The 16,995-nt window shown below is 43.8% G+C and overlaps 1 protein-coding gene across 1 annotated transcript in view; it reads right to left on the bottom strand.

Annotated features, from left to right (window-relative positions):
* cacna1ia (calcium voltage-gated channel subunit alpha1 Ia) overlaps positions 1-16,995 on the bottom strand; it is a 589,581-nt gene that overhangs the window by 105,932 nt on the left and 466,654 nt on the right. The window lies entirely within an intron of this gene.

The raw sequence follows: 16,995 nt of genomic DNA, 5'->3' as shown, positions 1-16,995 counted from the left end.
TGATCTGTGTCAGGACACAGACCCTTGTGAGTAGGAAATATTCATTCACCCACAGAGCTAGTAGGAAAACTGCATTCATAACAATAGAGCTAATGACTGGTGTGGAACACTCATCTGCATATTGAGCAACCCCCCCTGGGCCAGCAGAATGAATTTCAGATGCAGATTAATGCCACTGCCATCGCCGACTGTAAAGCACTGTCCTTGTAGCTGGCCAGGAACACCCGCTTTGCAACTCAACACTAAAGGAGCCGCCCTCCCCGTCTATACAGAAATGGATGGAGTAAAGCAGGCAAGAAAGAAAAATGCATGTTTTATTTTTTTGTTGGCAACCTGTCAAATCCATTCTGCAACTCCTAATATACCACTGCATTTCTCTTGTCTCCAGGCTGAGTGAAGTCTTCATAGGATTGTTAAATTCACCAGGCATGACTGCCCTTTACAAATGTGCTCTGACTACTGCTGATTACCTCGTACCTTTCCAAGTGTTGCATTATCTTCTATTTCTTGCAAAGTTTTTTGTTTGACTGACAAGGTGACATTAGCTAGTTCACAGGAGCCAAGCTTACTTACTAACTCTTTACAACAGGAAGATAACATTCAATATCTTTCACTTGAGTGGGACAATCTCTGTGCATTTGGAAATTGGGTGCAGCCTCGTCTTTAACATTCCGGAGCAGTAGCACTCTTGTCACTGAAGCAGAAGTTTGTCAGATCAAGTGCCACTTTAAAGACTTGAGCAGAGAACCCTCAAGTAATCACTGAGAGAATGCTGCACTCCTTGTAATAAACTGGTACAGTGTCCATTGAGCGCAGAGCACTGCCACAGGAAAGCAGCACCCATCACCAAGGACCCCCTCCAACCGGACCATGACCTCTCCTCGTTGCTGCCTTAGGACCCGCACCACCAGGTTCAGGAACAGCTATTACCCGTCAGCCATCAGGTTTCTAAACAAGTGCGGATTACTCCACTCACCAGAATGCACTTTCAAGGACTCTACAACATGTTCTCAGTAACATACATGCAGTTATTTATTTGTTTGTTTATTTATTTATTTATCCATCTATCTATTTGTCCATCCATCTATACAACTATCTATTCGATCATCCGTCCATCCATCTATCTAAGAACATAAGAACTAGGAGCAGGAGTCGACTATCTGGCCCGTTGAGCCTACTCCGCCATTCAATGAGATCATGGCTGATCTGACCATGAACTCATCTCCACCTACCTGCCTTTTCCCCATAACCCTTAATTTCCCATCCATCCATCTATCCATCTATACATTTATGTATATTAATAGTATTTGATTTTTTTTGTATTTGAACAGTTTGTCTTCTTTTGCACGTTGTTTGTCAGTCTTTGCTTGTGTGTAGTTTTTCAATTCTGTTGTATTTTTCTGTTCTACTGTGAATGCCTGCAAGAAACTGAATCTCACGGTTCGATATATGAAGACATATATGTACTTTGATAATAAATTTACTTTGAACTTTCTCTCAGACTAATAGAACATCCCTCTGTGTTAAACAAAAGGTGATAGAAATAACCTGAAATAACCTGAGCTCAGGCAGCACCTATAGAGAGAGAACAGAGCGAACATTTCAGAGTAATGACCCTTCAACAGAACTGGAATATTCACACAACACAAAATGCTGGAGGAACTCAGCCAGTATGGAGAGGAATAAAGAGTCGGCGATTTGGGCTGAGACTCTCCATCAGGAGTGGAAGGGAAGGGGGAAGAAGCCAAAACAAGAAGGTGTGGGGAGGCCATGAAGTCCAAGCTGGAAGGAGAATGGCAAGATGGGTGAGTGGGGTGAAGTAAGAAGCCGGGAGGTGATGGGTGGAAGGGTAAAGGGCTGAACAAGAAGGAATTTAATAGGAGAAAACAGGAGATAGGGGAGGAGGAGGGGCACCCAAGGGAGAGAGGGGAATATGTTAGAGAACTTCCACCGACTTACAGGTTGGAGGCTACCCAGACGTGAGGTGTTCCTCCTCCAGCTTGAGTTTGGCCTCATTATGGCAGCAGAGGAGGCCATGGACAGTCATGGAATGGGAATGGGAAGCCAAATTGAAAAGGGTAGCTACCAAGAGACACTTCCTTTTGCCACAGATGGAGCGAAGGCCCTTGGGATGTGGTGGAAAACCACTGCATGCAGAGCAAGCTCAACTGGAGAACAAGCTAACTCCAAGCAGGCAGCACCAGAGATCAGGGTGAACTCAGCCCTCTGAAACTGAGAGGTACTTGTACTAACTGCGATGTTGATCCATTGTCTGAGATCTCCAAAACCAAGAATCAGCCTCAAAATCAGAGGCTCAAAATCTATGCAACACTCACAAAATGCTAGAGGAACTCAGCAGGCCAGGCATCACCTATAGAGAAGAGTAAACAGTTGACGTTTCGGGTCGAGACCCTTCATCAGGACTGGGAAAAAAGGTGATAAGTTAGAGCAAGAATGAGAAGCTAACTGGTGTCCCTATCCCAGTCACTTCCAAAACTCCAGTATTCTCGCTCTGCCACCTGCAACGGACCGGTCTTAAAAAAATGTATTCTTGCTCTGACTTCTCATCCTTTTTCCAATACTGATGAAGGATCTTCGCCCAAAACTTCAACTGTTTACTCTTTTCCATAGATGCTGCCTGACCTGCCTAGTTCCTCCAGCATTTCGTCTTACTTGGATTTCCAACTTCTGCAGATTTTCTCGACTTTCGGCTGAAAATCTGTCCAAGACTGATGTGGGGAGAAAAACCTTAATTCTTAAGAGTAATGTATCTTTGTAATTCTCTGTTGTTGAGCATCTTAGAAATAGCCATATAACGACTACAGCACGGAAACAGGCCATCTCGGCCCTTCTAGTCCATGCTGGAGGAAGTCAACAGGTTGAGCAGAATTAGGAGGGTTGTTGGATTGAAATCTTGCATCAATTGGGGTTCCAAATGCAAGATTCCAGTCCAAAGTGTTAATAGTACCTTCTCCATCAACACCCCCCCCCCACCCCACCGGTCCCCCACAGAGTTCCTCCAGCAGAATGTTCGTTGTTCCAGATTCCTGCATCTCTTGTTCCTCCACACTGTGTCTCCAGCGGTGGCGCGGTAGCATAGTGGTTAGCACAGCGCTTTACAGTACCAGCAATTCCCACCGCTACCTGTAAGGAGCTTGTATGTTCTCCCCGTAACCTCTGGGTGTTCCGGTTTCCTCCCACAGTTCAAAGATGCACTGGTCGGTGGGTGAATTGGTCATTGTAAATTGTCCCGTGATTAGGCGGGGATTAAATCAGGGAATTGCTGGATGGCACAGCTCAAATTTATAAATGAATAAATAGATAAGTAGATAGATAGATGGATAAATAAATAGATTCAATAAATAATCAGATAGACAAATAAATAAACAGATATTTAGATAGACAGATCGATAAATAAATAGATATTCAAGACATGCTGGTAGATAGTTCAGCATGAAGGGAATAAAAAGATATGGAACTCAAGATCAAACATTTAATATTCAAGATAATTTATTTTACGAGTGTAAAAGAGAACTGAATGATTGTTACCTCAGATGTGATGCAGCACAAAAAAACACAGTAAGTATAAAGAACAGAATAAAAACAAAAAACACTATTAATATAAATATAAAAGCAATTCTATCAAACACAATGTACATCTGTACATACAGTGGGGCTGGGTGGAGTGGTGAGGTAGGGGGTTAATCAGTGAGGAGAACTACATATACCTGTCTGAACACGCCCCCACCCCGCTGATTGCTCCCGTGGCTCCTCCCACAGACCCCTGTATAAAGGCCCCTGCTCCTCCCTCAGTCTCCAGGATGTTGTGTGGTGGTCTCTTGCTGCTGACTGCTCTCTTCCAGCTACTAAAAGCCTATCTCGACTCACATCTCCGAGAGTTATTGATGGTGAATCAATAAGTGGAGGTGCTGATCAGACTGAGAGCTTTGGCCACAAGTTATGGGGTTAGTAAGGGAGGGGAAAAGGTCAACCATGAGCTTATCATTTCTGATAAGCCTATTTCTGCTTCTATTTCTTAATTCTTGCCTGCATCTGGTGTCAGTTCCTCCATGACTGCAATTTATTGCTTGTGCAAGATTTTGGCGAGGCCACATTTGGAGTAACGTGTTCGGATTTGGAAAGATGCCATTAATCCAGAAAGAGTGGAGGAGAGTTACGACGGTGTTGGAGAGGCTCTGGATGGTAGGCATACTCTGCAGCTCAAGAAGCATCCATATAGAGATAAATACAGAGCTAACGCTTCAGATCAATGGCCCTTCAACAGAACTGGGATATTAACACAACTTCAGGTGGTGGATAGTCAGGGATTTATATCAAGCTCGTTTGAAGAAATCCCTGCCCAATTACCTTCAGCATATAGATTGTACCACCAGACGTCCCAACACAACAGACCACTGCTACTCTAAGATAAGGAATGCCTACCATTCCATGTCTGGACTGCATTTCAGGAAATCTGGTCACACAACTGCACTTTTCCTTCCTGCATACAGTCAGAGACTAAGGAGCATGTCTCCAGAGATAGAGGAGGTCATGGGAGACAGAGGAGCACAGTAATCGCTTCAAGTCTGTGGACTAGGGGTATTCAAGACTCAACTGTGGATCTGAATCATGGGCTTTATAAAAACTGTTGTAGACGAATGTGGCCCCACAAAATCATTCCCCAACCTGAAGCTCTGGATAAACCATGAGATCCACAATCCGCTGAGAGCCAGATCAGAGGCATTCAGGTTTGGCAACCAAGAAGGTTACAAGTGGTCCAGGTACGATCTCTGGAAAGCCATTTCATTGGCGGAGAGGCAATTCTGGACTAAGCTTGAATAAATGAACAAGCTCGACAGCTGTGGCAGTGCCTGAAAACAACCACCTCTTACGGAAGTGAAATCAAGTGACATAGCTGACAACAGGGCTTTGCTTCCAGGTGAACTCAACACTCACTTTAACCTTCAAAACATGGAGGAACCGTCGTGAACTCCCACGGCCTGTGTTGATCCTGTGGCTTCAGTCCCTGATGCTGATGTGCGAGCAGCCTTCAGGAGGGTGAGCCCATGAAAAGCATCCAGCTCAGACGGGCTACCTTGTTATGCGCTAATGTTCTGTGCCGATGAACTAGTGGAGTGTTTTCTAAGATCTTTAACCTCTTGCTTCAGCAGTCTGAGGGACCCACCTGCTTCAAGCAGGCTTCAATTACACTGGTCCCTCAGTAAAAAGTGTCAATCTGCCTCAATAACTATCGGCCAGTATCATCCAAATGGCACAGTAGATGTCGTTTCAATGGCTCTTCACTCAGCCCTGGAATATCTGGTCAGCAAAGGTGCATGCAACAGAATGTTCTTTATTGACTACAGCTTGACATTCAATGCCATCATAGCCTCAAAACCAAACAATAAGCTTCAAAACCATTGCCTCAACACTTCCTTGTGCAATTGGGTCCTCAATTTCCACACTTGCAGACCCCAGTCAGTCAGATTGGCAACATTTCCTCCACAATCTCCATCAGCAGGGGTGCACCAGAAGGCTGTGAGTTTAGTCCCCACTGCATCACAGCCTGGTATGGGATCACCAACGCACTTGAATGGAAAATCCTGCAAAAGGTAGTGGATACGGCACGGGAAAATGTCTCCCCATCACTGAGCACATCCACACAGGGTGCTGTTGCAGGAAAGTAGCATTCATTATCAGGGACATCCCCCCCACCACCACCCAGGTCATGCTCTCTTCTCGTGGCTGCCATCAGAAATAAGGTACAGGACCCTTAGGACCCACAACTGCAGGTTCAGGAACAACTATTACTCCTCAACCATCAGGCTCCTGAACCAAAGGGGATAACTTCTCTCAACTTCACTTGCCCCAACTCAGTTCTTGCCCTAATGCTACGGTCCCAAAGAGATTGTTGGACAGATGGGTGGTCCCTGACTATGCAGTGCTCCTGATATATCTCCAATGGATGGGAAAGAGACAACTATGAGTTAGGATGGAGGGCCTGTTTCCACGCTGAATGACTATCAAGCTACTGTTTATGTTAGGAAAGATCTGAAGGTCTGGTTTTCTCTCCACTGAGGTTGTATTCAGTCGAGATAGGTTGAACCTAAACTTGTAAAGTACATTTAATGGGTTCTACGATTACACAGGCACTTGGAAACATAAAGAACTTTCCTTCATTGAGCATGGAGAAGATAATTATCCCCTCAGTGAGTTGGTAAGACACTATTATGCTCGCTTTAAGCTCTGACAGATTTGATGTACCGTACACAATCTTATTCAACATTGAACAGTATCAGACCATGATACTGTGCCAAACTTTTAACCTACTCTAACACCAATCTAACCCTATCCTCCTCATAGCTCCCCACTTTTAGACAATAGACAATAGACAATAGGTGCAGAAGTAGACCATTCGGCCCCTCGAGTCTGCACCGCCATTCTGAGATCATGGCTGATCATTCACTATCAATACCCAGTCCCTGCCTTGTCCCCATATCCCTTGATTCCCCTATCCATCAGATATCTATCTAGCTCCTTCTTGAAAGCATCCAGAGAATTGGCCTCCACCGTCTTCCGAGGCAGTGCATTCCACACCTCCACAACTCTCTGGGAGAAGTTTTTCCTCAACTCTGTTTTAAATAACTGACCTCTTATTCTCAATCCATGCCCTCTGGTACTGGACTCTCCCAACATCTGGAACATATTTCCTGCCTCAATCCTATCAAATCCTTTAATTATCTTAAACGTTTCAATCAGATCCCCTCTCAATCTCCTCAATTCCAGCGTGTACAAGCCCAATCTCTCCAATCTCTCTGCGTAAGACAGCCCTGCCATCCCAGGAATCAACCTAGTGAATCTACGCTGCACTTCCTCAATTGCCAGAATGTCCTTCCTTAAACCTGGAGACCAAAACTGTACACAATATTCCAGGTGTGGTCTCACCAGGGCCCTGTACAAATGCAAAAGGACATCCTTGCTCTTGTACTCAATTCCCTTTGTAACAAAGGCCAACATTCCATTTGCCCTCTTCACTGCCTGTTGCACTTGCTCATTCACCTTCATTGACTGGTGAACTAGGACTCCTAGGTCTCTTTGCATTTCTCCCTTACCTAACTCTACACCGTTCAGACAATACTCTGCCCTCTTGTTCCTGCTTCCAAAGTGGATAACTTCACATTTATTCACATTGAATGACATCTGCCAAGTATCTGCCCACTCACCCAGCCTATCCAAGTCTCCCTGTATTCTCCTAACGTCCTCTTCGCATGTCACACTGCCACCCAGTTTAGTATCGTCAGCAAACTTGCTGATATAGTTTTCAATGCCCCCATCTAAATCATTGACATAAATCGTAAAGAGCTGTGGTCCCAATACAGAGCCCTGTGGTACCCCACTAGTCACCTCAAGCCAGTCCGAGAAACACCCATTCACTGCTACCCTTTGCTTTCTATCTGCCAACCAGTTTTCTATCCATGTTGAAACCCTGCCCCCCAATGCCATGAGCTCTGATTTTACTCACCAATCTCCTATGTGGCACCTTATCGAATGCCTTCTGAAAATCTAGGTACACAACATCCACTGGCTTACCCTCGTCTAACAGCCTTGTTACACCCTCAAAAAACTCCAACAGATTAGTCAAGCATGATTTGCCCCTGGTAAATCCATGCTGGCTTGGCCTAATCCTATTACTGCCATCAAGATGTGCCACTATTTCGTCCTTAATAATGGACTCGAGCATCTTCCCCACGACTGACGTTAGGCTAACAGGGCGATAGTTCTCCGTTTTCTCCTTCCCTCCCTTCTTGAAAAGTGGGATAACATTAGCCACTCTCCAATCTTCAGGAACTGATCCTGAATCTAAGGAACATTGGAAAATGATTACCAATGCATCCGCAATTTCCTGAGCCACCTCTTTTAGAACCCTCGGATGCAGACCATCTGGACCCGGGGATTTATTAGCCTTCAGTCCTACCAGTCTACTCATCACAGTTTCTTTCCTAATGTCAATCTGTCTCAATTCCTCTGATATCTTATGACCCTGGCCCATCCATACATCTGGGAGATTGCTTGTGTCCTCCCTGGTGAAGACAGATCTAAAGTACGCATTAAATTCTGTTGCCATTTCCCTGTTTCCCATAACAATTTCTCCCAGTTCATTCTTCAAGGGGCCAACATTGTTCTTAACTATCTTCTTTCTCTTCACGTAGCTTTCTATCATCCATGTGACTATCCGTGATGCATCTACCTCTACCAACACCCTGCAGGGTGCTTCATGCACCCCCAACTCTCTGTGTAAAAATCTTACCTCTGACATCCCCCCATACTTTGCTCCTTAGATCCTTAATCTCCTTAAAATTATGCCCTATTGTCAGTCATTTCCACTTGGTAATAAATCCACTAGCAAAAATGAGGAAAAAAAGTGGCATTATTGATTAAGAACTTTACCTGGTTTGTTCTGTATTTTACTGATTTATTCTTAAAAATGCTGCAAGTACTCATCGATGCTGAAGAGAGTAACAACATTAAACAACGTTAAAATTTAATGACTTATAAAGACGACTTTGCAGATGAGACAACTGTTTCTCTGCCCATGGATGTGCCTGATCTTGCTGGTACTTCCACATCTCCAGTATGGACCAGAAAATACATCAGCGCTTCTACTTCCTCAGGGATAAAGAAATTCAACATGTTCCCACCCCCAACCCACACCCATATTTAATAGAAATCATCCTATTCAGATGCATCACAGCTTGGGATGGCAACTGCTCTGCATGAGACCACAGGGAATGCAGACAGCTGTGGACGCAGCTCAGTATATTGCAGAAACTAGTCTTCTTTCCATGGGCTTTATCTACACGTCTTGCTGCCTCAGAAAAGCAGGCAGCCAAATCAACATTCCCTATCACCCAGGACATCCTCTCTTCTTCTCTGTCCCATCAGGCAGAAGATACAGAAGTCTGGAAATGTACCAACAGGCACACTATTCCACTGTTATAAGACAACTGAGTAGACCTCCTGGATAAGATGGACTCTTATCTAATCAATGATAAGCAACCTTGTCATGGCCTTACATCTGTTCTGCACCTTTTCTGTACTGTAACACAATGTACTGCATTCTGCCATTGCTTTTCCTTGGACTACCTCAATGTACTGACGTGATAAAGTAGTTTGTACGGATAGCATGCAAAATAAAGTTTTTCCTGTAGTGCCCTCAGTCACAGAGCATTAACGCACAGAACCAGGCCCTTTGGCCCATCTAGTGCATGCTGAACTATTATTCTGCCTCGTCCCTTTGACCTGCACCTGGACCACTGACCTCCAAATCCATGTACTTATCCAAACTTCTCTTAAATGTTGGAATTGAACCCATATCCAGCACATCTGCTGGCAACTCGTTCCACACTCTCACCACTCTTGAGTGAAGAAGTTCTCCTCATGTTCTCTCTAAATATTTCACCTTTCACCCTCAACCCATGACCTGTAGGATGAAACTTGATAAAGATGACAGTAATAAACCAATTTTACCATTTCAGATCTAGTGATGAGAGCAGATATAGGAACACCAGAAAATGAGGCTGGATAAATAATAATAGGGGATGAGTAGATGGTAGATGAACTAAATGAGTATTTTGCTTCAGTCTTCATTGTGGAAGACACTAGCAGTGTGTCAGGTATTGAAGGGTGTGAGGGAAGAGAAGTGAATGCAGTTACTATTACAAGGGAGAAGGCACTCAAAAATCTAAACTTGACCAGGACTAGATGATCTACATCCTAGGGTTTTGAAAGAGGTAGTGGTAGTGATTGTGGAGGCATTAGTAATGACCTTTCAAAAATCATTGGCCTCTGGCATGGTGCCAGAGGACTGGAAGATTGCAAGTGTCATCCACTCTTTAAGAAAGGAGGAAGGCAGCAGAAAGGAAATTATAAACCAGTTAGCCTGACCTCAGTGGTTGGAGTCAATTGTTAAGGATGAGGGTATGGAGTACTTGGTGACACAGGACAAAATAGGATAACATCAGCATGGTTTCCTTAAAGGAAAATGTTGCCCGATGAATCTGTTGGAATTCCTTGAGGGGATTACACGTAGGGTAGATAAAGGGGATGCAATGGATGTTGTATATTTGCACTTTCAGAAGGTCTTTGACAAGGTGCCACACATGAGGCTGCTTACTGAGTTAAGATCCCATGGTATTACAGGAAAGTTACTGGCACGGTTGGAGCACTGGCTTATTGGTAGGAGTCAGCAAGTGGGAATAAAAAGATCATTTTCTGGTTGGCTGTCAGTGACTAGTGATGTTCTGCAGGGATTGGTGTTGGGACCGCTTCTTTTTATGTTGTATATCAATGATTTAGATGATGGAATAGATGGCTTTGTTGCCATGTTTGCAGATGCTATGAAGATTGGTGGAGAGGCAGGTAGTGTTAAGGAAACAGATAAGCTGCAGAAAGACTTAGACAGATTAGGAGAATGGGCAAGAGAGTGGCAAACTAAATACAATGCATTGTCATGCACCCTGGTAGTGGAAGTAAATGTGGAGACTATTTTCTAAGTGGGGAGAAAATCCAAAAATCCAAGATACAAAGGGACTTGGGAGTCCTTGTGCAGAACTCCCTAAAGGTTAACTTGTAGGTAGGGTCAGTGGAGAGGAAAGCAAATTCAATGTTAGTATTTATTTCAACAGGTTCAGAATACAACAGCAGGGATGTGATGCTGAGGCTATATTAGGCACTGGTGAGGCCTCACTTTGAGTATTGTGAACAGTTTTGGGCTGGCATTGGAGAGAATTCAAAGGAGGTTCACAAGGATGATTCTGGGAATGAAGGGGTTATCTTACAAGGAACATTTGATAGCTCTGGGTCTGTACTTGCTGGAATTTAGAAGCATGGGGGGTGGTATCTCACTGAAACCTTCTAAATGTTGAAAGGCTTAGACAGAGTCGATGTGGAAAGAAATCTTTCTAGGACAAGAGGGCACAGCCTCAGAATAGAGGGACATCCATTTAAAACAGAGATGTGGAGAAATTTCTTTAGCCAGAAGGTGGTGTATTTGTGGAATTTACAATTTACAGGCAACTGTGAAGACCAGGTAGGTGGGTTTACTTAAGGCAGAGCTTGATAGGTTCTTGATTGGACACGACTACGGGAAGAAGGCCGGGGAGTGGGGCTGAGGAGGGGAGAAAAGGGTCAGCCATGATTGGTGAAGCAGACTCGATGGGCCAAATGGCCTAATTCTGCTCCTGTGTCTTCTGGTCTTATGGTCTACTGTATAGCATCAGTAATATTTGCTTCTTTTTTCCAGCGTCAACATACCCTGTCGAAAAATTTGAGATTTTGCACCAATGTAATTGGGGTGGCACGGTAGTGTAGTGGTTAGCATGAAGTAAAAGCAAAAGAGAGGGCAGACAAGGAAGCCAGAGCTCGTGGGAGGATAGAGGATTGGGGAGCTTTTAAAAACTTGCAGATGGAAACTAAGAAGGTCATTCGGAAGGAAAAGATGAATTATGAGAGGAAGCCGGCGACTAATATCAAAGAAGATACTAAAAGCTTTTTTTAAGTATATAAAGGGTAAAAGAGAGTCGAGGGTAGATATAGGACCAATGACACTGGAGATTTTGCAATGAGAGATGCAGAGATGACAGGGATGGAAACCATCTGCAGTATATTGGACATTCAAGAGTGTCAGGGAAGTGAAGCTTGTGCAGTGAAAATTACAACTGAGAAGGTGCTCAGGAAGCTTCTGCGGGTGGATAAATCTCCTGGACCTGATGGAATGCACCCTTGGATTTTGAAGGAGGTAGCTGGAGAGATTGCGGTGGCATTAACAATAATCTTTCAAGAACTGATAGATTCTGGCATTGTATCAGATGACTGAAAATTTTCAAATGGTACTCCGCTATTTAAGAAGGGTAAGAAAGTGAGAAAGCAGAAAGGAAACTATAGAGCAAACACAAGGAAATCTGCAGATGCTGGAAATTTAAACACCACACACAAAATGCTGCCTGGCCTGCTCTGTTCCACCAGCATTTTGTATGTGTTGAGGAAACTATAGACCTGTTAGCCTGACATCAGTGGTTGGGAAGTTGTTGGAATTGATTGTTAGGGATGAGATTTCAGAGTACTGGAGGCAGATGACAAGGTAGGCCAAAGCCAGCATGGCTTCCTGAAAGAAAAATCCTGCCTGACTAACCCACTGCAAATCTTTGAGGAAATTACAAGCAGGGTAGACAAAGGAGATGCAGTAGATGTGGTGTACTTAGATTTTCTGAAGGCCTTTGACAAGGTGTTGCACATGAGGCTGCTTAGCAAGATAAAAGCCCATGGAATTACAGGGAAGTTACTAGCGTGGGTGGAGCATTGGCTGGTCAGCAGAAAACAGAGAGTGGGAATAAAGGGATCCCATTCTGGCTGGCTGCCAGTTACCAGTGGAGTTCCACAGGGGTTGGTGTTGGAACCGTTGCCTTTTATGATGTATTTCAATGATTTGGACTATGGTATTAATGGATTTGTGGCTAGATTTCCCAATGATACAAAGATAGGTGAAGGAGCAGGTAGTATTGAGGAAACAAAGAGCCTGCAGAGGGACTTAGACCATTTAGGGGAATGGGCAAAGAAATGGCAAATGAAATACAATGTTGGAAAGTGTATGGTCATACACTTTGGTGGAAGAAATAAACAGGCAGACTATTATTTAGGTGGGGAGAGAATTCAAAATGCAGAGATGCAAAGGGACTTGGGAATCCTTGTGCAAGACACTCTAGAGGTTAATCTCCAGGTTGAGTTGGTTGTGAAGAAGGCGAATGCAACGTTGGTATTCATTTCTAGAGGTATAGAATATAAGAGCAGGGATGTGATGTTGAGGCTCTATAAGGCACTTGTGAGACCATACTTGGAGTATTGTGTGCAGTTTTGGGCTCATTATTTTAGAAAGGATGTACTGATATTGGAGAGGGTTCAAAGATTCATGAGAATGATTCCAGGAATGAGAGGCTTAGCGTATGAGGAACGTCTGGCAGTGCTTGGGCTGTATTTCCTGGAGTTCAGGAGAATGACGGGGGATCTCAGAGAAACATTCTGAACGTTAAAAGGCCTGAACAGATTATATATGGCAAAGTTATCTCCCGTGGTAGAAGAGGACACAACTCAGGACTGAAGGATGTCCTTTTAGAACTGAGGTGTGGAGAAATTACTTTAGTCAGACGGTGGTAAGTCTGTGGAATTTGTTGCCACGAGTGGCAGTGGAGGCCAAATCGTTGGGTGTATTTAAGGCAGAGATAGATAGGTTCTTGCTTAACCAAGGCACACAAAGGGTATGGGTTGAAAGTAGGGGAGTGGGGATGACTGGAAGAACTGGATAAGCCATGATTGCATGACAGTACAGACTCGATGGGCTGAATGGCCTACTTTTGCTCCTATATCTTATGGTCTTACAATGCTTTACAGTACAGATGACCCGGGTTCAATTCCCGTTCTCCCCGTGACCGCAAGGGATTCCTCTGGGTGCTCTGGTTTCCTCCCACATTCCAAAGACGTACCAGGTTGGTAGGCTAATAGGTAGTTGTAAATTGTCTAGGGTTATAATTGGGGGATTGCTTGAAGGGATGGAAAGGCCTATTCTGTGCTGTATCTCAATGAATAAATAATCAATAATCAAAGCTTGTAAGACCCCGTGCCACAGGTAATCTTACACATAACCACAGTTGTCATATGTCCTCTCTTTGAGGGAGGGCCATCTCCTCTCATTACTAACCTGATCCATCGAATGGCAAATTGCTCTAAAGCAAAAGGATTTAAATAAAGCCATAAATCCGTCTCAATGGGTCAAGCATTTTCACTGTCAATGCATCAAAAATTATAGCTGTAGCCTTAAATATAATTAGCAGTTCTTCTCAAGTCATTAACCTTAAGCTAAAACACCATACAGTGTGAATCAATTCCCATTTATGAAACCAGTGGTGCAGATATCCAAATGCATATATAATGAAGGAGAGCAAAGCTAGTACTTGCCATGCTTTTAGCAGTCAAAGCCATTACCGACACCAAGGTCAAGCTTAAGGCAGGGCGCATTTAGGTAAAGATCTTTCTAAATTCCCACTGTTGCTGACAACAATGATAAGCAGCCACAATGTAATAGTGATTTCCAAGCTGATAATTGAATGGGCTGTTACTTTTGGTGACCTTAATTTGCTAGTTAAACTAAGGAACGGTAAGTGTAAGTACACTCAGTGGCCACTTTACTAGGTACACCTGCTTGTAAGTGCAAATATCATCAGCCAATCATGTGGCAGCAACTCGAGGCATAAAAACATGTAGACATGGTCAAGAGGTTCAGTTGTTGTTCAGGCCAAATATCAGAATGGGGAAGAAGTGTGATCTAAGGGACCTTGACTGTGGAATGAATGTTGGTGCCAGATGGGGTGGTTTGAGTATGTCAGACACTGCTGATCTTCTGGGATTTTCATCATAACCATCTCTGGAGTTTACAGAGAATGGTGCAAAAAAAAACAGTTCTGTTGGAGAAAATGCCTTGTTAGCGAGAAGTCAGAGAGAATAGCCAGAATGGTTTAATCTGACAGGAAGGTGACAGTAACCCAAATAACTATGTGTTACGACAGCAGAAGAGTTTCTCTGAGTGAACAACACATCAAACCTTGAAGTGGATGGGCTACAGCAGCAGAAGACCATACACTCATTGGCTACTTTATCAGGTACAGGAGGTACCTAATAAAGTGGCCACTGAATGTGCAGTCCACACCTCATACTTTCACTGACACAGTCCCTGTACTAGTGCGTTGTTATGTGCCCTGCTTCTACCTAGGCAAGTTCCTCTTGCCAGGAGTCACCTTATCATTTTATCATTTTCTGTCAGAGTCACCCTATGCTCAGATACTCCTGCACCCCGTGTCACTTTATGCACATACAATCAGTCAATGTACAGTATATAAACTATTATGTATATATGGCCACACCCAACAGCTACTTGTACATTGTGTTTTATAGGATTGCTTTTATATTTATTGTATTTTTTAATGTTCATTGTTTTATTTTAATGCAGCATCAGATCTGGGGAAACAATCATTTTGTTCTGCTTTCACTTGTGTACTGCAGACTGACAGTGAGCAATCTCCAGCCTTGAAAAGGCAGAGAGCAGTGACAAAATTCACCATTGCTTTCCAGGTGCCAGTGCAGCCTTTGCCTGTTTGGGGAGAAGAATTGCCAAAGATCAAAGCTTTAAATAACAGTGATATCCACTCTCCTGTGTTCTCCAAGGATCATAGAGGCTCGAGGAGGGGCTTGAGGGTTCCTGAGATCCCACGAGCGCTACCGTCTGGAGCTTAGCTCCTGGTAGGGTCACTGGTGGTGGTAAGGTCAAAGGGGAAGTTCCAGGCAAAGAGCGATCCAACCGAGTCCTCAATGGTGTGCTGGAAGGTGATGGCAGTGAAGGCGGAGGAAGGCTGCAGCAGTGAAGGATCCCCAGTCGTCCTGCATGCCATAATACGGGGTCCTGGGCTGGACCCATCAAGAACTATGTGGTGGCTGCCCGTGCATCAGCCTCCCCATGTGAAACAAAACCACACACAAGCATCATACTCAACTGGAGTGATTGCATTACTACTCTCCAGCGGGCTCCTGAGCCACAGCATACCTAAAGTAGAATGCTCAAAGTAAATTTATTATCAAAGCACATATATGTCACCATATACAGCCCTGACATTCATTTTCTTGTGGGCCTACTCAATAAATCCATTATAGAATAATAACCATAATACAATCAATGAAAGACTGCACCAACCTGGGGTATTCAGCTAGTCTGCAAAAGACAACAAACTGTAGAAATATGAAAAGGAAGAAATAACAATAATAAATAAATAAGCTATAAATGTTGAGAACATAAGATGAAGAGTCTTTGAAAGTGAGTTCATAAGTTGTGGGGACATTTCAATGATGGGGCAAGTGAAGTTGAGTGAAGTTACCCCTTTAGTTCAAGAGCCTGATGGGTGAGGGGTAACAACTGTTCCTGAACCTGGTGGTGTGAGTCCTGAGGCTCCTGAACCTTTTCCCTGATGGCAGCACCAATTATGACCTGGGCGGTGGGGGCCTCTGATGATGGATGCAGCTTTCCTGCAATAACGCTCTGTGTAGATGTGCTCAGTGGTGGGAAGGCACTGAAGAAGTGTTATCAGCATGGGTTCCACAAAATGCTCTCACAGCATAACAGAAGTAATTCAAATTAGCACGCTCTCCCAACATCCCCAACACTGAGGGGCAGAATTCCAGCCCACAATGTATGAAGTTTGCCACACAGCCAATCAGTGACAAGAGTTCCTCGCCACATCACAAATGCGTTTCTGAAATGACATCCAATCAGCTGATTGGAAAGTATATAAAGGCCAAGTATTCAGAGGACTCATCATATTCAAGTGATGAAACGTTTTCAATTAAATTGCCAAGTTCAGAGAAAAACTCATCCCAACCAACAAATGATTTGGCAGAACTTTATACCACTGCTGATCAAGGGGGTCTACAATTATTATGTCAAAGATTCAAAGTACATTAATTATCCAGGTATATATACAGTATTCAACCCTGAGAGTCATCTTCCCACAGACAGCCATGAAACCAAGAAAGAAAACCATGGAACCTGCTCAAAGAAAAACATCAAACCCCCAACACTAAAAAAAAGAACAAATCATGCAAACGGCAAAGACAAAAAATAAGTGTGAAAAACACAGAATGTAAAACATCAAACCACAAGTCATTGAATCAGTCCAGACATATTCAATTCAGCTCAGTTCAGTTCAATCTAGCTCTGTGTCATTCATTAACTTTAGGCCACAGAGCCAGTCTGCCCTGATCAACATCACACAAAACAGCAACAGAAAAGGAGCGGCCAGAAACCCGAAACACATCATAATGTGAAATTCGGAGCAATAGAAATGTTTAACTGTTCACTCTGGCCATTCTGCATCTAGTAGTACACATGAGATTATTGCA

Source organism: Hypanus sabinus, chromosome 29, assembly GCF_030144855.1.
Source record: "Hypanus sabinus isolate sHypSab1 chromosome 29, sHypSab1.hap1, whole genome shotgun sequence".
Taxonomy (NCBI): domain Eukaryota; kingdom Metazoa; phylum Chordata; class Chondrichthyes; order Myliobatiformes; family Dasyatidae; genus Hypanus; species Hypanus sabinus.
The sequence above is the reverse complement of the archived record's forward strand: the minus strand, read 5'-3'. Positions and strand labels throughout refer to the sequence as shown.